Source organism: Eleutherodactylus coqui, chromosome 7, assembly GCF_035609145.1.
Source record: "Eleutherodactylus coqui strain aEleCoq1 chromosome 7, aEleCoq1.hap1, whole genome shotgun sequence".
NCBI classification, from domain to species: Eukaryota; Metazoa; Chordata; class Amphibia; order Anura; family Eleutherodactylidae; genus Eleutherodactylus; species Eleutherodactylus coqui.
The window spans coordinates 33,968,182-33,990,791 of NC_089843.1; positions in this window are offsets into that span (position 1 = coordinate 33,968,182).

Here is a 22,610-nt window from a genome sequence, read left to right on the forward strand (position 1 = left end):
GTTCAGCCACAAAGCTTAGATCATCATAACCTACTATCTCTGCTCCGAGCTTCTTACACACCACTACGAAAAAGTATTTGCCCCCTGCCATTCGTAAGGCAGGAGAGGTGTTGTAAATTGTATTGCAGTGAACAGACAGAGGAAACAGTTTTTCTGCTGCACAGTCAAACTTTACTGTACATTATTTACATATCATCACTCAATAAGAGGCCACTTTATCTTTAGATACTCTAAACCGTCCCAAACACTATAGTTGGGTCTAGCACACACTACTATAAGTCTCTTGATATACAGCAAAGCAAAGTCTCTTACGTGGTTCTTTAGTCATGTGGGCGACATGCCTAGTGTGATTGTTCTCAGTGAGAGAAACCATGTGCGGGTTGAAGCAGAAATAAGACATATCATGAAACTGTCAAATTCCTGAGCTCGGTGGACTGATTAAGTATTTATCTCTCAGCTTAGTTTGTCTGTTGTTTTAAGTTTTGAGTGCAAAACAGTCTCGAATTTCTGTGTGTGAACATTTGTATTTCAATCAAGAGGGGTGTCCTTTGTGCATTTGTATATTATATGTGCCCCATCCAAACCTGTTTCATTTTGAGCCTGATGAAAAATCGATAGAAGACCCCAAAGCTCACTATAACATCATGTATTTTTGTTAGCCATTAAAAGGTATCATATCTACAAGATTTCTTGGTTTCTCTCACTGAGAACAATCAGACTTTGCTCTACTGGATAACATGGTACCAAACTACCTTTTTTTTCCGAGACATGCCTGAAACAGGAGATATTTCGGGTAGCAGGTTCACTCAGGCACTCAGGGCTCACCTATAGTTCCCGTTCTTAGAACCCTGGACTTCGTTTGCATCTCGACTCAAAAATTCAGCACCACGAACACCACCTGCTGACTCTAGATGGACCTGGTCACTCCCTCTCCTCCCAAGAACTGGTGCTCAGTTGCCCACCACAGTCATCTGTGACTATACCTCCATCTGGTTACTGGTCTGTTGGTTTCTAAGGTCAACACGGGCCTCTGGTTGCTTTTTATCCCCTGGCTTTCTAGGGTCCTGATAGTCACTTAGAACTCTACAGATCTACTAGGTTATCAGTCACAAATCCCTACTTCCCAAGCTCTCCTTCACTTCTGTTGTCTCTTTCTGGCCTTCATAGTGATTTGAGCCTCTATAGTGACCTATTTCTCTTGCTTCCCGCTACTTGGCATTCACAAGTGGCTTGATCTACAGCCCCCAGCTGGGGATAGTGGAGCCATCATACTCTCCCAAAATGAAGCCTGTCTGGTGCTTTTATCAGAGCCCCTCCTCTTTGGTCACAGCACTGGCGACAGGCTAGTCACATCAGCAGACGGGGGTTCTATTCCCTATTGGGACCCTTGTTCGTATCAGGGGCCGGATTCCCAATCAAGTCACAAGTGTGCAGGGTTTACGGACAGGATTGTCATAACATTGCTCTTATTTTCAAGTGGAGAACTGGACAAAGTTATACAACACGGGTGTCTAGAAGGGGCAAATACATTTACACAGCACTGTACAAAGTGTATAACATCAAAATAACAACAAAATAAAGTAAAACATTCATGGAAAAAAACATATCCATATATGCATATTTTTTATGTCTCACAAACCCCTTGCCTCCTGGTAATATAAATGTACAATGATGTACAGTGATTGGCCGACATGTACTGAGATTCCTTCCACTAGAGAACTTCCCACTGTTGGACTTCCAGCACACCTTTACTAGTACTGGTTTAATCCCAGAAAAAAACATCACCCACAGGACAGGTAATAAATGTTCTTCATGTGAATACCCCTTTAAGAGGAGGAGACTGTCCGCTTCAGCAGCTGAGCAGTTACACCCCCGCTTATTACACATTGTTTTGCATATTAATCTGCTCTAAAATACAAGGAAATGAAAAAAAATACGACAAAGCAGGAATTAAGATGAAAATGATGATATAAACCTACTGAGGGAATATTTCTGAAGGTTGAGACCCCTAAATTGTATTGAGAAATGAGCTCCGCAGCCACAATCCGGAGATTTTCCATATAATTGGCGCACAGCTGTTATCTTGGTGAGCAGGATGACGTTCTCAGGACTCTGACGGACTCTGCTAAGAGTTGATAAGGCTCAAACAGACTGAAAAGCTCCTCACAAATCCCCAAATGCGGTTCAGCGCTCACGTCCATTCTTAAAATACTCATAAAAAGCCTAAGAGAGTGAAATCTAAGCAAATCTCAGTTTTCTCATTGACGTCCAAAAAACATAAGCTCTATCGTTTATCCGGTGGGTAGATCATGATGGCGGTCTGCGCCTTTACTGGGATAATCAGCTATCAACACTGAGCAAATCAAATGTTCACATCACGATTTTCTCAAGTAGAGCCTGGAGGGGGGCGCAGAAGGTTATTTTGGACGTGTACAGGTCTAGCAAATGGGGGGCATCCTCTAAGTCTAAGGGAAGCAATTTGCGTAGCGCAGCACAATGAGGCTAAGTTACAAAACTATAACTTAGACAGTAACAGGTTAATTATAAGGGCATCAGCCACATAAGTACATTAGAGGCGGATCACACTACTCCTGTGGTGCCTGTGGGAAGAGCGGACATGTCACAATGTCATAGAGTTTAACGATATACTGTAATGTGCTGCAGCCACCACTAGGGGCAGCTCAGTGCATTCAGATTTATTATAGGAACCCATACTTTTATGCAGGTTTCCAGGCTAGTACTATTGATGTCCTATAGCTCATGAATAGCAGATCTTAGAGACCCCTGCCAGTCAGATAATGTGAAGCTGCTACAAAATTTTAGAATGCTCAGAACATCGTGTGTACCACAGTGGTCTTGTGTGGTATTGCAGCTCTCTGCCATTCGGCTTCTCATCAGCCAATCGGAGGGGGTCCTGAGCAGTGGACCGCCAGCCAATCTGCTATTTGTGACTTATCCTAAGGATAGGATATCAATAGTGTTAGCCTGGAAAACCCCTTTAATTGATATGTTTTAAGCATGGCTGACCTTAGCTACATGGGGTCCTTGAGGTTGCACAAGGCGCCAGCCACCAGCTTGTAAGAAGGGCATCAGGTAGGCATAGGCTGGTGCAATCAACCCCACCCCCTTAGGTTCGCCTGGTCACACAATCTTCTTCCTACATGCAGCAGTGTATTGTGGAGCTACTTACAATCGTCCTCCACCTGGCTCTTTCTTCTCCCCTCGGATGTTCCAAGGCAGCCCATAACATAATCACTTATTTCTGCAACTGTATTTATGTTATCTGTTTCATTTCAAGGATGTATTTATGTTATAAGGTTGGTTCTGTTGCTGTATTTATATACTAAGGTTGGTTCTGTTGCTGTATTTATGTTATGAGCTTGAATCTGGTGATTTATTTATGTTATGAGCTTGGTTCAGGTACTGTATTTATGTGCTGAGCTTGGTTCTGGCGCTGCATTCATGTACTGAGCTTGGTTCTGGTGCTGTATTTATGTTCTGAACTTGGCTATAGTGCTGTATTTATATTATGAGTTTGGTTCTGATGCTGTATATATGTACTGAGCTTGGTTCTGGTGCTGCATTTAAGAAATGAGTTTGGTTCTGGTACTGTATTTATGTTATAAGCTTGGTTCTGGTGCTGCGTTTATGTTGTACGTTTCGTTCTGATATTCTATCTATGTTTCTGAGGTTGGTTTGTGCTGCATTTATGTCATGAGCTTGGTTCCACTATGGTGTCTATGTTATTGAGGTTGGTTTGTGGTTTTGTTGCTGTATTTATATACTAAGGTTGGTTCTGGTGCTGTATTTATGTTATGAGCTTGAGTCTGGTGATTTATTTATGTTATGAGCTTGGTTCTGGAGCTGTATTCATGTACTGAGCCTGGTCCTGGTGCTGTATTTATGTTATGAACTTGGCTATAGTGCTGTATTTATATTACGAGTTTGGTTCTGATGCTGTATATATGTACTGAGCTTGGTTCTGGTGCTACATTTATGAAATGAGTTTGGTTCTGGTGCTGTATTTATGTTATAAGCTTGGTTCTGGTGCTGTGTTTATGTTATACGTTTGGTTCTGATATTCTATCTATGTTGCTGAGGTTGGTTTGTGCTGCATTTATGTTATGAGCTTGGTTCTAATATGGTATCTATGTTATTGGGGTTGGTTGGTGGTTCTGGTGCTGTATTTATGTTTTGAGCTTCATTCTGGGGCTCTATTTATGTACTAAGTGTGTGAAGGCTTTTTTAAAGGGGTTCTTTAGGACTGAAAAATTGATGGCTTATCCATAGAGTAGGCCATCAATATCACATTGGTGGGGATTGGGCTTTCTGCACTCCCACCGATCAGCTAATTGAAGGGGCCTCTGGGGCCCCTTGATTATTTACTAGGTATAGCTCAAAGAACCTTTTTCAAGGCATGAACATTAGTATGAACGTTCCTTTCCCTTAAGGCCCACTCCGAGTGAATGAGCACATAATCAGACGTTGAACGAGCAAATGCTCATTTGTTAGTTGATGGTGTCTTTTGTGTGAGCATAAAAATGCCCGCTCATTGGCTGCACATCTCTCCATGTAAAGATGTGCTTCCGACTAGCTAATTCTGTATGGCGACCAATGATTATAGTAATGATCTCCATACCCACACTAGTCATAGTCTGCCCATGCAACCATTATTAGCAAGCACTGACAAACATGGTCATTGTTACTATGGACATTTAAGCTCTGCCTCCATGAATGCCTGGGAACACCACCCACATGGACATGGATGCTCCAAGATACCCCATTTTTAGTGGGTTTTTCATAAACCCCTCCCTCTTGGTGTTTCAGTTAATGGGATTGTACCTCCAAAATCAGGACTGTTGGCCATTATGCTATGGCGAATCCTGCAAACAAAAATAGCAGAACTACAGTAACAATAAAAATACCGAGAGCATGCCGCGTTTTCCTAAAAACCACACTGACCGCCCAAAATGGTAGCCAGAGTCTAAAAGAATTCTGTGTATGTAGACTTTATAGTATTTCATAATATACTTCAAAAACCCTTATAAAATGGCTCAGAAGAGGTGCAAAGAAATCCAAAGTGCCTGACAGTGAAAACCACGCCAATATGCAATTTTAACGCAAATTGTAATGCCAATGGGGTTTTAAAGGGAGGCAGCCATTTAAATCCACCCTGATTCGCTATAAAACTGCATGTCAGCGCAGTGTCCGCTACACGTGTCTATACCCTAAGGATTAAAGATATGTGCTTCCCGTGTACTGAAAGGGTTAACAGTAATTTTATATTTAATGGGGATATACTCTTACATGCATATGAGAGGTTTCTCTGGGACTCCAATATTGATGACGTACACTTAGGGTAGGACATCAGTATATGATCAGTGGGGGTCCAGCACCCGAGACCTCGGAAAATAAGCTGTTTGAAAAGGCCACGGTACTCAATGAGCGCGGCCGCCTCTTCATAGCATTCTAGGTGTCGTGCTACGGAACGTGCAGCGTGGAGAATGATGATAAGTATGGTATATGAAAGAAAAAGGTGTCACAGCCGCTATCACCACAACTCTTCCGGCACCGTGTTTCCCCCAAAATAAGACCTAGCCTGAAAATAAGCTCTACCCTGATTTTTCTGGATTTTCGTGGAGGCTTGAAATATAAGCCCTACCCCGAAAATAAGATGGATAAAAAAAAGGAATACATCACCCAGCAGGCTCGGTCCAGGTCTCTCCCGCTGCTATCAAGGCCTCCGTCGAGGTTCCTGCAGTCCTCGGACACTCATACAACATCACTTCCTGGTTACAGGATTCATAAATCTTGCCTCCAGGAAGCAACGGCTGTGACTAGTTTTTCAAGCGCTGCTCAGCCAATCAATGCAGCATTCGATGAACCATTCATAGCCATTGCATTGGTTCATCGAGCACTGCATTGATTGGCTGAGCAGTGCTCCCCGAAAATAAGACCCTGGGCCTCTTTTGGGGCAAAAATGAATTTAAGACAGGGTCTTATTTTCATGGAAACACAGTAGTAATGTCTGCAATGCAACCCAACAAATGTTACGGCGTTGTAGATAATGGGAAATGACTAGAGATGAGCGAATGCCCGGGTCCGCGTTATTCAAGTCGAGCATTTCGTAAAATTCAAGAGCTCTACTCGAGTAACGAACCCCATTGGCTACAATGGGAGACTCGAGCATTTTCGTATGTGCGACGCCGAGTCCCGAGCTTTTTTTTTTTTTTTTGGTTCTCTCTCTTTCTCTCTCTCTCTCTCTCCCCCTTCCTGCCAAACAAAAAATTTGCCAATGATGCGCGCTGCATCGTGGCGGGGAGGGGCCAAAACAGGCACATCACAGTGGGGAGGAGCCAAAGCTGGGGTGGGGTCGGACACAATTTGATGTTCGTTCGAGTAACGAGCACCATCGAGTACGCTAATACTCGAACGAGCATCAAGCTCGGCAGAGTATGTTCGCTCAACTCTAGTCGTGACGCCAGTGCCATATAGCACAATAGTTAGGTCAGAAGAGTCAGTATATACATGGAGGCCGGTGGTTAGGAAAATGCTGTCATTTTATCAGGTCAAGTAAAACAGAATTTATCTCAATATGGGATGAAACTAGGCAGCATTTCTCCATAGACCGCCATAGCTCTCCGCAGGCTCCTCACTTCAGTGCTACATCACGCCAACGCACTGCTCTCCATTCACCACTGACTATCCCCTCCGACTAAAACTCGACTAAAACTTTGCGGGCTCTGGCGCTGCTTAGCAACTCACTAACCAATCACAGCCTGTCTCTCAATAGTCACCTCACTGTCAGATAGCCAATCCTATTGTTAAACTCTCCAAACAGACTGGCAAATTAGAGCCGGGACTGCCGGCAGCCATTGAGAAATAACTGGTTGGCAGGTAGATTACATTTAGTTGTGTGGCAGGGCAGATTAACCTGGAGTTAACCCTTTCGTGCCCTGGGTGAATTGCAAACCTACATAACATTGATGATAACACCTTTGTAGGACCCTTCTGAGCCTCTATATAGGCACAGTGCCATACATTTACTAGCAGTGATGCCTGTTATAGCAGCTCAATCTCCTTCACTTAAAGGGGGCTGAGCTGCTCCTGGGTCACATGACTGATGAACATGACATCACTGGTCTGATAAGCAGGAGCGGTGCTCATCTAAATGCTGTAGCCTCTTCATGGAGCTGATTGGTGAGGATCCTGAGTGGTGGCCCCTGACAATCAGATATTGATGACTTATCCTGAGGATAGGTCATCAATGTTGGAGTTCCAGAAAACTACAAAGGCCTCATTAAGCTCTATAATCTGCCTATACATCCGCATTTTCAATTTCGTGGTATATAAAATGTACTGAATAGCTTTTATTAATTTTTTTTAAATGCGAGGATGGAAAAAAACCTGCAATTTATAAACTTTCTTGTACTTTTGTATCTTTGTTGAAGCTGTGATTTTACTACAGCTTCTATAATACACTGTAATACTTCTCCTGCTTGTGATTGCATTGAGGCACGGTGGTGGACTTGCAGAGGGAACCTCCTCTTTCTAGAAAATGACACTAGTGCTGCTGCTGACAGAATCTAAAGAGTTAAATGGAGAGATCAGAGATGCAGCCGGCATCAGCTGTGTATTACATTACTACAGTTTTGTGGGCTTGGTGCAAGAAGCGGATATAATTTGTAAAAATATATATATATATATATGTATATTTTATTTTATTTAAATTGGACATAAAAATGATTTTGCTTTAATTTGTTTCATTTTGCGCCTATTTTATTGTAATTTTTTTCTCTGTGATCTAGAGCCTACTGTGGAATAGTAATTACCCAGGTCCAGGCAAGGTTGTTCTGCCTATTTGTGTCTAGTAATTTAACAACGGGACTTCTAAAAATGTCACAAATCAGCCTAAACCTTTTCAGTAACTGTAATGGGGAACGGACACTGCTGAGAGAATGGCTCAGCATCCCAGGAGCTCCGGGTCCAAGTGCTCGGGTGGATAATGTGGCATCTGGCAGAACATCATTAGCAGGAGAACAGTCTAATTCCACCACTACTGAGAAGTTCAGTGTTACGGTGTAGCCAGAAGAATCGCGGATCTTCCAAGTTTTGTGACATTTTAAAAGCAATGTTCCAGATGAAATTCCGGCTGAGGATTGGTCCGTTTATCGTGGCTATTAATGTCTCATTATGACTCACGTATAGCAGCGAAAAAGTCTGCAAGGGTTGATAAAACAATGGTTGGATGGCTATCAAGAAGCCAATAGTACAGCGTGCAATGTAAGTGACTAATACGTATAAACAAAAACTACGAGGCGACATTCACTGCATGATGGGATCCAGGGGGCAGCATTGTGGCCCTGTGACATAGAATTTAGTTATGCCTCTCTCTTTCTGAATTTCCTTCTTTCTTCCACTACCTGCACTCCTTACTTAATTCTTCCCTTGCGCCCTTCCTCCCTCCTCCCCTTTCTCTTCTCTCCCTTTTCCTCCCTCTTCCTTCTTGCCTTCTTTCCTTCCTTCCTTCTCTATATTCTTCTTCCTGCCTCCTCCCTCTCTCTTCTTTTCCTACCATTATTCCCTCCCTCCTTCTTAATTTTCTTCCTTCTTCTTCTGTCTCTTCCCTCAACACCTCCCCCCTTCTTTTTTTCTCTTCCTTCCTTCTCTCTGTCCTTCTTCCTCCGTCATTCTTCTTTTCTCTTCTTTTTCTCCCCCTCTTCCCTTCACCCTCTTTTCCTCCTTTATTTTCTCCTTTCTTCTTCCCCTCTCTGTTCTCTCGTCTTTCCTTCTCTATGTCGTTCCTCTCTTTCTCTTCTTTTCTTCCTTCCTTCCCTCCTTCCTCTCTCTCTTCCTCCTTACTTTTAATCCTTCTTCCTAACTCTCTTCTCTTCTTCACTCCCTTCTCTTCCTTCATCTCTTCATTCCTTCCTTCTTTTCTTACTCCCCCCTTGTCATTTCCATCCTTATCCTAGCACCCTGCAATATCCTCTTGTCATCCTGCCAGTTTCTGCTGCAATGAGTTTTCAGCCAGAGCACATGCTTGTCAAGCCAGTGAGAATGAGTGATGCCACATTTAAGATGCCAACACACTGGCCTCAGTGCCCGTTATTGCTGATTTCTCCTTTGTGTAGATTGTTTGTAAACTTATATCTTTTCTTTACCTTTTTATACTGAGCTGACTCTTGTACTTTTGTTCTACTCCCTATGGGACAACATACCCAGCCATGCTAGACCACCATCACCAAAACCATCAATGGACATTCTACAGGTACCCAAGTCCTGGGGTCATATAAGTTTGTGGGAACTGGGGTGCTATAAGTGAATCTGTGTCGTCCGGTTGGTCCTTTCACTGGACACCATTCCACATCCATCGCCATTCCAATGCATCCTTAAATTTGCTCCTCTGTCTCTTTTCCTTCCCTTTTGCTCTTCAGTTATTCTCAGAATGCAGCACGGGTCACTTCTCCCACTTCAGTTAAGATGAAGTTTTATTAATGGCTGCAATTAGTACTGTCAGCATCTTCTATATTTGCAGAAGACAATTGACCAGAAACATTGGAGCAGCATCTTAATAGATACTATACGGGAAGACGACGAGGAACTGATGTTTATTTTATGGGAAATACTCTAATTGTAGGCTGTCCTCCATTATTGTGCTGTCAGGATATTTGGAGCTTTCCATGGTTCTGAAAGGATTTCCGCTCTGCTACACAAATACGTTGTTATTGTTTAGTGAGACACATAATTATAGTGTAACCCGCTGCGGTGTTTCTTACTGGCGTTCATGTTGAGACACATCTCAGCAACGTAACTCCAAATACAAATTAATCCGTGTTACCATGTAGCATAATCCAGCACCGTGATACAAAGCATCAGTTTAGCTGAAATATTCTGCAAAGCTCACCAGGCAAACAATGTATGGAGAACATAGGAGGACACCCGAAAATACAGTCGTTTATCAGCTCCTCTTTCTGCTTTAACCCTTTCCAATCCACTGTCCGACGTCTAAAGACATTATGATTTAAGGCTGTACAGCTCCGATGTTGGAAGACGTCCGTCGGGGTTTTCTTACTGTATATTGCCAGCCTCTCTGCTGTCGGAGCCTATCCAACGTGTCACCTCATGCAGTACTGGCTTTAGCCAGCATATAGCGCCGTTGTGCAATGGCAGAAAAAGAGCAAGCCCCCCTAGAAAAATCTGGATTGGAAAGGGTTAATATTCCAACAATGAATAAACTCCACAAAAAGCATGGGAAATCAATAAGTAACGCCTTCCAAGCAATCTGATGGCCTCAGTGCCTTCTTCGAAGGCGTTATGTGCGAAATATAGTCCTTAGCATTGAATCTGCAACAGAAAGAAGGAAAAGGCATGGGATTATAGAAATTGCAGGATGGATAGACATATTAGTGATATGCAAATGATGAGAAAATAGAAATAAAATATTCAAAACATCTCGATTTATTCGTGATTGAACATGTGTGCCATGGGCAGAAATATATGCATGTATATGCCTTGGTGTGATATCAATGGGATTATTAATGGTGGTCGGTGGAATGTCCTGCCATACTGAATGCACTTGGGCATGCAAATCATCAAGATGCGCTGCTGACCACTCCCTTTGACCGATAACGTCCCAGATATGCTCAATGGGAGGCAAGTCTGGAGATGCTGTAGGACATTGTTGCACATTTAGGCAACGCTCATAGTTGCATGAGCAACATGTGGCCTGGAAAAATCAATATTACCCTGAGCTGCTAGTGTACTGGGAATAAAGACTAGAGGGGTCCAACCACCTCACACCAAAATCCTGGGAGTAGGACAAATGTGATATTTCGTCATGAAGGCCTCTTCATGCCGTTGTCTCCTGTAGTGGTCATCTCCTGCAGCATCTTACAGGGGTATTCCTATCTCATTAATCATGTTTCATATCACAGACAATGTCAAAAAATTAATCTTACCCAATGGCACCCTATTACATACTAGTCCCGATGCGCAAATAATCCTGATTTCCCAACCAGTTTGTTTATTGCTCAATGTTAGGACTTACAACCACTGATGCCATCTAGCGGTCTTGTGCACTTCAGTCTACCACTTTTCTCTTGTTGGTGGCTGGGATCTCAGGAGCATATGCATCAGCTCCTTGGCAGGTTGTCACGGCTCACCACACGTGTTGGTTCAAGACCAAGGTGACATCATGCAGTCAGCCCTGGCCCATGTGACCCATGGTACTGATGCTAACACAATCACTTCTCTTTGGGTTTGTTGGTGGATTGGTCATCTGGTAGGTGGGTGTCGCAGCCAGCCAATCAGCATCTTCCTGTACATAATTATTCCAGCTCTTCTTCATGGAGGACGCTGGTTATACTTCAAGCCTGTAAATGTTACTGGTTAAGTCGGAGGCTCCTGTTTTTCTCCATTGTCGGATAAGTTTGTTTAGTTATTTGTATATTCTGGCATATTATTACATCTGCTTTCTGACTATTGTTGGCGCTGGTGGTAATGATTTTGGCTGCGCTGGCTCCACTGCCCTCCTCACAAACGCCAGCAGCCGGCAGAATTAAATCTTTAGTCTTTGTATGGTGTTTTAAGGGCTACCCTGTCAGTTGGTAGGGTATGGTGGTAAAATCAGTCAGGCTAACAGTAAACCAATAGCAATGATTTCTTTTCTGGGAGGTCAGCTGGTAAGTTTTCAAACATACAATTCAGTATTTCTTCCTCTAAACATATGCAGGCAACACACCTGTATTTTGCATCCTGACGTAAATTATTACAGGCAACACACGTCTATTCTATATTCTCTCACTTCACAGGTAGGTGCAGGCAAGTCAACTGTCCTCCTTACTTCTTGAATAAGCAAGTAAATACAGGAACACACATCTGTACTTCCTACTTTACACTTCTGCTTTTCTTTCTCCTCTCTTTATGGGTATAGATCTCCTTTCACTGCTGTCTCTTTCTTTCTCTGTCTATCAATTTATCTTCCTCTGTTCTTCGGTTGTATACTGTCTTTCTATGTATACTCTTCATGATCTTTCCCGTTACTTACTACACCTTTCTGTTCTCCATACAATCCTTCTTTTTGGTACTCACACCTTCTTCCCACCACACTGTATGGCACTCTGTCCATGAGCGATGCGGTATCCCACAGCGGACCTCCATCGCTCGGAAGCAGGAGTCGGCAGATGGATCTCCGTGGTCAAGCCTATCTGATAGATAGGCTGACCGCGGAGAATGTTGCGAATTGCCGTCCGCAAGTGGAGAATCGCAATGGTTCTCCGCTCGTGAACATAGGGCCGGCGCTTTCGATAGCAATGCTATGTAAAGCTTCAGACGGCGTGATTCACTGGCAATTTACCACTGGCGAAATCACATCCGTGGACAGGGGGCCCATGTCTCTCTCTCCTGCTCTGGTCTTGTGTCTTCTCTCTTCAGCTGCTAATCACCAACTCTCTCTACTAACTAACATTGCTCTGACTGGAATTCATTCACCAACCCGTACGGAGAGCTAATCCTCCAGTCACGGCTCCCCTCCCTCCTAACTGCTCTGCCAGCCAATCCCTACCCTGTTGCTGAGGGATGAAACGTCCAATAGAAACAATAGCAGCCAATTAGCAATACAGGTGGTTATTGGGCAGATTACCTAATCAGTAACAGGAAATCAACATTTTAAAGGGAGAGATGCGCTTTAAATAAAAGTAACCACATTTACTTTCGTAGTTCCCAACTCTGAGCCACTACATTACTGTGTGGGGTACCACAGCTGGCATTATTTCTATCTTGGGTACTACAAAAGGGAGTATTGCACAAAAATCGCAAGTTTGCGCTTTGCAATTTCTGTCTGATGCGTTTTTAACATTAGAGAGTACTATTGACATTTACGTTAAAAAAATGCGGTATGAAGGAGCCCTAACATTAATGGTGTTTTAGGCAGTTCACCTTTTAACCTCTATCTACCTATTCCGCTCTAGCTACCTGTACTCTGCGTATTGTAGGTTTAACACTCCGAAGGAGTTTCTACAACGGGGCCTGTAGACCTAAAGGATATGACTTTTGTCGGATCAATGTCCAAAGCATTTCCATCTCGACAATCCTCCAACTTCATGACTTTTTCTTCTTCGGGCATTCTGCTCTCGATATCACTGTCATAGTTGTGGAGTTCTCCCATAACATTCTCTGCAGACAGAGTCTCACAGTGTCCTTGGTTTCCTTGTCTTTTGTCAGTTTATAGCAGTTTGTCTCTTGTTATCTCCATTTCTCCCTTGTGTCTACATCAGCAAGCACACACCAACCACCAACAACGGCAACTTTCTCTCTTAGTCCAGAGCAGTTGCGAACTTGCACATGCAAGCATATCTCTCCATATCTATGGCCCTAAGCATATCTCTTGAATTCCAGGAGGTCTTTTTTTCTCCTTTCTGCTTACTCTGTAGCACACAGGAGACATGACTTCTATTGCTCTCTGTGACTCACTCTCTTGCTGTAGCGCTTCACTTCTCCTCACCAGCAGAGACCTTTACAATGTCCACCATTTCTTAGTGTCCGGGAAAGTTGGGGAGGGAGCATCCCTCTCCTCTTGTGCCTTGCACACACAAGCTTCTCTTCCATTGCCGTGACCACGCTTTTCTTAGGTGGCATCCACCACTTTAAGAACTTACTCATTTTTTGTGCTGCATCAGCTTGGCTTTTGCTTTATATCGAACATGGCGCCTGCTGTATTCTGTGTGTGTGTGTGGGGGGGGGGGAGTCAAGGCTTAGCCTCTCCTCATTCCTACAGTGAGGCGCTAACTATGCATCACTTGTGTCACTCTGAAAATATGGATTCCCTTCCTGCACTCTGTGTGTGTGTAACACTCTCCACCCCTGCCATGTCATAGGTAGAGGATGGGGTTTGCAAACATTGAAGTAGCTCAGCCACTCTGCCAGTTCTGTGGAGGGAGCGAGGAGCACTCCCTTCACCAGTCTACACAGCACTGCCTGTAAGATAAGTTTTTACCTTCCCTCCTACTCAGTGAAAACTTTTTTTGCATTCACAAGTCAGTGAACATTACCCCCCATGGAGGGCAATAAGGAAAATTGTAAACCCAGAATGAATAATAATATATTGTATATAACCACAGGCGTCATACCAGCCGCTTCTGGGGACAACCAAAGAACTGTATTTTCCAGAATGGAAGAAGCCTGGAAATTTTCCACCTGTCCATCCCATCATAAAGCACGCATGAGGCCGGTGTGCTGTTTTTTGTATGTGGTTCGCGCTGTACAGCTCCGCCTGTAACGTGTCACAGAAGGGAATTGAATAGGAACAGGGATATGAGCGAGGCGAACAATTAATTTCTCCTTGGCAACACAAGATTCATCTACCGATAAACACAAATCAAAACATTCCAGAGCTGAGAATCACAAAGCGACATTTCAAGGGAAATGGGTCGTATTTACCGCTGGCTGTGAAGGAAAGTAATGATGCAATAAATATGGAAGCGGCATCATATTCTAGCCACATCTATATCTGTATCTGTAGATATAGCTGAAGGATGGGTACACATGGGACTAATGGTGCCACCACCCGACCTCTACCTGCAGACTAAACCGCAACAAGGCAAGGCAGGCGTTGGAAATCACTGAGAACAAGTCCTGTTAAGCAAATAGCATTTATTCCAGGATGAGGCGCAGCGAGAACGGGTTACAAGCTTTGGGCTCTTACAAAACAAAAGTCAATCAGCAGGTGGTTATCTTACATGAAGAATACACATCTTATATGTCTCTCTCCATACTTAATCTCCTACAAGCAGCGCTCCAGATCTGTGGTAGAAATGCCATCACTTTATTCATCTACTTTATTTATTTGGCTACTGTACAGAGATTGTCATCACTCTGTCCCCAATGGGGATCACAAGCGAATTTCCATATCTCACCTACACACTGGGGCCAACTTCACGCAAAGCCAATTAACCTATTACTGTGTTATTTGAAGTGTGAGAGGAAACCAAAGAAAACCCACACAGAGACCTTGGAGGGGAGAAGAAGAAAGAGGGGAGAGGAGGGGGATAGAGAAAGTGAGAGGATAAGAGCAGAGAAGAGGAGAGAAAGTACAATGGGAGGGGGAGGAGAAGGGAGAGAAGAGAGAGAGAGAGAAGAGAAAGTAAAAGGGGAGGATAAGAAGGGAGAGGAGAGGGACGGAGATGAAAGCAGAGGAGAGAAGAGAGCAAAAGAGAGAGGAGGGGCAGAAGAGTGTGAGGAGAGAAAGTAAAAAGAGGAGAGGGAGAGAAGAGTGAATAGAGAAAGTAAGAGAATAAGAGCAGAGAAGAGTAGAGAAAGCAAAAAGAGGAGAGAAGAAAGATAGAGGGTAGGAGAGGCAAGGAAAGGAGATGAAATCAGAGGAGGGAAGTGAGCAGGAGAGAAAGTGAGAGGATGAGAGCAGAGGAGAGGAATTAAATTAAAAAGGAGGAGATGGGAAGGACAGGAAAAGGAGAGGGGGAAAAAGGAGATGCGAGCAGAGAATAGAAGAGATCAGAAGGAGGTTAAGTAGTGAGAGGAGAGATAGTGAGAGGATAAGAGCAGAGAAAAGGGGATAAGAGAGAAGACTAGAGGGTGGGTGAGGCAGTATTATTGTATCTTGTCACCACCAGTCCTCGTGGAAACAAGACTGATAGGCCGGTGACGCCCCCTGTAGCTAATTAGCTACAGAGCAAGCCGGCCTGTAGTTCCTGGCAGGGCACTAAGGCTTTTCCGACAGAGGCAGCGGCAGCACCTGCAGGCGAGAGACAAGCCGGGGAGGACATGGGCAAAGCTGTGAGCGGGGGAAGCGGCAAGATACTTACCGCCAGCGGTGGCAGAACTGTTCCAGGCATCGGCGGCAGGACTGTTCCAGGCATTGGCGGCAGAACAGTGCCAGGCATTGGCAGCAGGACACTCTCATCCAGCGGCGGCAGCACACGCATAGGCAGCGGTGGCAGGACACACAGAGCCAGCGGCGGCAGACCACTTTCATCCAGCGGCAGGATACTTTCATCCACTGGTGGCAGGACATGCAGAGCCGTCTACAATCCACCTACTGCTGTGGCAAGTGTTGCAGCAGATGCGCCCGCGGCAGAACACACCAGAGCATGGAGGCAGGCAAGGCCCTGCCTCAGTGGAGGGGAATAGTGACGGCAGCAGGATAGACTGCAGCAGTTGGGAAGATGCTAGGGGAACGCCTGCTCTGGGGGAACTCCTAGCAGCTGCGTGTGTATACATTTCCTCGGTTGGACGGTTAGGATTAGGGTTTTGTGTTCAGGTTATGCTTAGATTATTCACTGTAAATGCTTCCATGTTACCCCTGGAACATAGAAGTGTTTACATCTAATAATCGAAGACTAACCTGAACACGGAACCCTAACCCTCCAGCCGAGGAAATGTATACACATGCAGCTGCTAGGTCCTTACACAAGTCACCCAATCGGGAGCTAGGGGTGTGACAAGGGCGTTCCTCCATGGAAGCCTTGTCAAACCTCTAGATTCTGGTGGTGACAAGATACAATAATACCTGGTGAGGCTGGGCAGATAAGAGAATATGAGAACAGATGAGAGTAGAGGGAGATGAGAGAATGTAAGAGGAAGAGGGCAGAGGAGAGAGAAGAGGAAGCAGAGAGAAAGGGGATGGGGAGAGAAGAGGAGAGAAAGTGAGAGGAGGATGGCAGAGGGGAGAGGAAACTATAGAAGGAGTGAGTGAATGAGAGATAGACGAGAGAAAGTGAGAAGAGGGCAGCAGAGGAAAGGGGAAAAGAGAGGAGAGAATGTGGGGATGGGAGCAGAGGAAAGAAGAGGAACGGAGAAGAAGAGGGAAATGAGAGACCGTGAGAATAGAGAGAAGAATGTAGAGGAGAAGAAGAGAGAAAGTGAGAATAGAGAGCAGAAGGAAAGGGAAGGAAGAGATGAAAAGGGGAGCAGAGGAGAAGGCAGAAAAGTAGAGGTAAAAGGAGGATGAAAGGAGCAGGGAGAGAAAGAGAGGAGACAAGCGGAGCAGAGGAGAGAGAAATGAGACGGGAAGAGGCATATGAGAAAAGGAAACAAAGAAGAGAAGATTGGAAGGGAACCTAAAGGAGTTAGTTATTAGATAGATAGATAGATAGATAGATAGATAGATATGAGATAGATAGATAGATAGATAGATAGATAGATAAGCAAGAGTTGCAGGTAAAGAATATTAGACTTGGAAAGGCTGGGTCATAATGGGGTGTTTGTGCCCTTTTAGTTATTCGATGAACGGTCTTGTCACCGCGGCCCTAAAAGTTGTTCCCCCTGGGCCTACAAAAGGCTCTCGGAAGCTCCTTGTGTGTTGTGGCCTCTTCTTCTGCTTGTGTGGAGCTTGTTGACCACTAGACGTCTCTACGACACAGAGAAGAGATTTCACCCCATTACCAGAGTTTGCGAGGGGACATTATTAGGATGTGAGAAGCTGGATGGTCGTATCAATGAAATGCCTGCCAACTGGGCTGTTCTGACCAGACTGTTAGGGGGTGTTGGGACCAGTGGATGTGTGAGGGCATACAAGGTGAACGGGTTCAGAGCACACTCAACAGACCACTAGTAGAGAGGAGCGTCTGATAGCCCAACATGCAAGTACACAACATTTGGTCCTATGCTGCTCTTTATTGCCTTTGACACTCATCAAATGACGAAAACTGGAGTGCTGTGAAGAGGAACTGGGTTGTCTTCAGTGACAAATACAGGTTTAGTTTGGGCACTGATGACGGCCGTGTTTGTGACTCAATCCTGCCTTTGCTGTGGAGCGGCATACTGCCCCCCACTGCAGGTGAGATGGTCTGGGGAGCCATCGCATACAACAGTTGGGCCCTCCTAGTAGAGGTACAAGGGACAATGACCGCTCAGATATATTCAGGACATCCTGCAGCCACATGTGTTCCTCTCATGGCTGCCGCATCACCAGATTTATTACCAGTAGAAAATGTATGGGACCATCTGGGAGGCCAGCTTTGACAGCCTACGAGTATTCACAATCTAGAGCCTTAGTTGTGAAGCCTCTATGTGAAGCTGCAAATGTGAAGCAATATGTGGCAGAATACCATATGGAAAGTGTATGCCTCCATGCCGGTACTTATCACATCTTGTATCCAAGCAAGAGGTGGTACAGCTGGGTACTAGAGCCTCCATGCCAGTACTTATCACATATTGTATCCATGCTAGAGGTGGTACAACAGGGTACTAGAGTCTCCATGCCCGCCCATATCAGATTTTGTATCCAAGCTAGAAGCAGTACAACAGGGTACTAGAGTCTCCATGTCTGCCCATATCACATCTTGTATCCAAGCTACAGGCGGTACAACAGGGTACTAGAGTCTCAATGCTCGCTCGTATCACTTCTTGTATCCAAGCTAGACACACCCTCTAGCATTGAAAACATGCTATGATCTAATTGTGAAATTGCCCCAGAGGTTTACTCAGACTGGACAGATTTCCTCTGTACCCTTACTCCCCCCCACCCCCGTCTCTCTGCCCCCCCCCGTCCCCGTCCCCTCCTTCTTTCCGAGATCTTTCCCACCTCTTCATAATCTCATTCTATTTTTTCTATTTTACAAGGTTTAGATACCTTCATTTTTCTTCCTAGCCCCCAGATAATGGGATATTCTTCGAAAAATGCAGGGGGGATTATGTTATGTTTTGTTTTGCTATGTTTTATCAGAAAATCTGCATAGGTTGCTGATTAATTCCAAAACATACAGGAGTGAGGCATTGTAGCCTTGTCTTAATTGTATTCTGATTTCTCCTGTGAATGTATTGTTATATCTGATGCAGCTAATAAGGTACCTCTGAACCATAATCACTTACTTATATCAACATTACAATCACACAGAGAAAGTTTCATTCCACTGCGACAACTTCTAGGGGAGGGATTGGTTTTGACGATGAGAGAATATATGTGCAACCTGCCACAAGCGGGAAGAGGCCTGCACTCTCAGAGCGGTGTCTAAGGGGTGGCTCAGGAGCCGTGTCAGGGTGGCAATGAGTGCAGTTTGCTTTATACAATCTTGTACATAGGTGAAGTCATGATGCTAGTGCCTGATTCAAAGGAAGTTTGATAAGAAATAAGACTAACACATGCCATTAAGTAAACTGCATGTACACGATTTATTATTGAACATGGCAGTCTGATAGAAATTTGAACAGTGGAACATGCGTATACACAGTTTAACACTTGACATATAAACCCTGGGGATGAGACATCTGAGATAAGGGCAAGTTATAGAGACACTGACTAGGACTGAAACCCCTTATTACCCAACTAACAGTAAATTGCCAGCCTGAAACATGAGTTAAACTTCTCCAGTACTCACTCAGCAGGACTGTCTGGAGGTTCTCTGGACTTGGCAGCTTGCGATGCTGTAACTTTTCTGGCTGTTCGGTGAAAGCATGGAGAGGTGGCACTGCTTAGAAGCATTTTTGGTCTTGAAGACAGCTGCGGGCTTCTCTCAGCTTAGTGGATGACAGATCAACTCCACAGGGGATTCCTTAAAGATGTCAGCAAACTTCTTTTGTGTCAGAACAGGGAGCATTACCAGCAGGAAGGATCTCTTCTCCTGCATTCCTCTGACTGCAGACCTCTTCCTCACCCCTCCTTCTAACTCTCTGTCCTGCACCTTCCAGAGGGTCTTTTCTGGATGAGAACTGGGAACGTTCGGTCCTGTCCATTTACTTTACTCTTTTTAGGTAATAACAATACAACAGTCCTTGATGCAAAACACAATTATAATAGTGCTGGATCAGGGAGGATTCTCAGGGCATTGCACATCCACAGTCCCAGTTATCTGTCGGATCTCTCTCCCGGTAACACTCTCCCAACTGTCAGTCACTCACGCTTTTCTCGCACTCTGGTGGTTTCATTCTCTCTCACCGGACGCATGCATTGCTTGCGCTGCTTTTCCCTTGTTAGGGCTCATATACTCCTTGCGGCTAGTGGCTATGGTAAGTGTCTCTGGAATGGCTAGGCCCAGGAAGGGACAGTTAACCGCCTTTCAGCCTCCTCCATGTCTCACTCCTCTCACTAAATCTCTCCAACTCTGAAATCGGGACTTCAGGACTCTGAGAACCTGGGGGCTTAGGAGTCTAGGACTCTCTTACTAATATGGGACCACTCTTTTATTTTACACACAGGACAAAGCGATACATTTTCCAGACATGACCAGATGTTAACCCTTTCATGCCTGGAAAATCTAATACACAGAACTCTGATTCCTTCCACAGACAAGACAAACATAAAACATGCATTGTGAGGTGCTGGAGGGGACCCCTAAACTGTGGGCCACTACACTAGGACAGTAGAGACTAAGTTTTTTACTGAAATACATTTTATTATTACTGTTGCTATTATTACATGTGCAATTAATGGAGAAATAAAACACTGGGGGGTGAACAAGCCCCATGTGTCAAATTTATGGCTTAAAAAAGTTGCACATTTTGCACAACTTGTGCAGAAATGTGCTACTTTAGGGAATTTTCTTGTCGCTCTTACCTCTTTTTTGCAAATTGTCTACAGTGGTTTGCAGAAGGGGCTGGGTGGCAAATTTACTATCAGTTATACTAGAAATTGGCATATCTGATAGTGCAAGTCCAGTAGTTCTCATCCATTTTCTGGTCTGGCACAAGTGATGACTAGACATGGAACAAAATTATGAAGAATCCTGTACCTCTTTTCTCGCATCTTACTTTGGCGGGCATATTGCTAAGACCGGAGTATGAAATGCCAGTCCTCGTAAATGTGCCCCTCTGTGCCAGTAAAATCTGTATAGGAGAATGTACAGATAATACTCTAGTGATCAACACCATAGAAAATACTGAAGAGGCACTTGGTGACTTTCTATCCCACTGAATGGTATTAGTATTCGATGTATTCGTGTACGCGACATTACTCGCCCTCAGCTATAACCCATCAGCGCACAACGCAGGATACAGCGAGATCCTATCTGACTGTTCTTTCTATAGAAATCACCAAAGAAGAACAAGGTTATAAAGGACCCGCAGTGATGCTATGTGATACAATGAAAGCCTCGCAGCATTCCATAGTATAAGCAGCATGGCATTTCTTTAGTTCTCCCAGTTAACCCTTGTTGTGCATCGCTTGACGTTTCCATCTAGGTTGCCTATGAACAGCTCTACATCCCTGTCTGGGTGACCTCCGTTCGAGCACACAGATGGTGAATTGCAGATCTGGGATATAAAAACTCAAGACGAGGGATCAGCAGTAGCAACAAGACAGAGCGTATGTTACGTTATACCGAACCTTTGTACTGAGGAGGGGGGTCATTACCTGCTTGTCACCAACTGGCCATCAATGGAGGGGTCTACATTACACTCATGTGAATTAGGCCAGTGACACAACTAGTGCTGGGATTACAGTATCTACGCCAATTCATTTATAGTTAGTAGCAGGGGTTACTACATCCAACTCTCTATAGCCCTATGAACGGCCACTTTAATAAAGACACCCATCCAGTAGTGCATCAAACTGCAGCAATTGCGGTGTAGCAGAGAATGCAGGGTGCGCTAAGAGAACCTTCTTCACACCATTACTGTACCTCCACCGAGAAGGGGGTCATCGATTCATGCTTCCTGCACCAAATTCTGGCCTCCCATCTGCACGGTACAACAGAAATCTGGATCCATTTGACCACTCTCTGCATACTCTCCACACTGTTGCATGAGAATACCCTACCAGGTTGGCAGTGACATCCCGGCCCGGCTAGTCTTGCACCGATGACCGGGCCTTGTTGGAAGTCACCCAGATCACTGGATTTTACCGAATTCACACTGAAACTGTTCCATAGAAAACTTGTCACATGATTTTATGCTGCACTTCAGGGTCACGGATCTAATTTCCATATAAGTGTAAGAGGGGTGCCCTGTATTACAGAGAGTCTCTGCTGCTCTGTGAACAGTGGCTGCTACAGGCTCCGCCCCCTGTAGGGACTCTTGCTGGGCAAAGGAGTCTAACTGGCAGTGTACCAGAATATAGTGCGCCAGACTGCATTGTGTATAAAGACCCCCTGGCCGGACTGGGGACACAGCTGGGGTGGGGAGATGGCGAGAGCACAGACAGATGCTGTTGAGAGGCGCACATGTCGTGGTGGGTAGTTCAGGATATGAGGTGGACACCAGACTTACGAAAATATATATTTCTATTATAACAGTTGAAAAAGTGATGGAGGCTTTTAACCATAGTAAAATATATTTGTGACTTCTACGAAAATGTCTGACAACCTGTCTCTAACTAAAAGCTTTCGTACATGCAAAATGATCTAACAGCCTTTTGTCAATAATACACTTCAACAAGAGAACGGGATTATATTGCCACAGAAGGTATTAACTAAGGTGACCAGACATCCTGATTTAGGCGGGACAATCCCGCTTTGGGACCTTATGTTCTGTTTTGACCCAGGTCCTACCTTTCCCCTGAAGGAATGAGCCTGGAGGTGATGTATAAAAGGAACAGAGCTGTGATACTGAGGGAGAAAGAGAGAATTAAAGCAGCAGCGAGAAAACTAACAGCTACGCTGTGTGATGAGAGGCCAGCATAGAACCACGATGTGGCGACAGCCACTAATGTTGGAGATTAG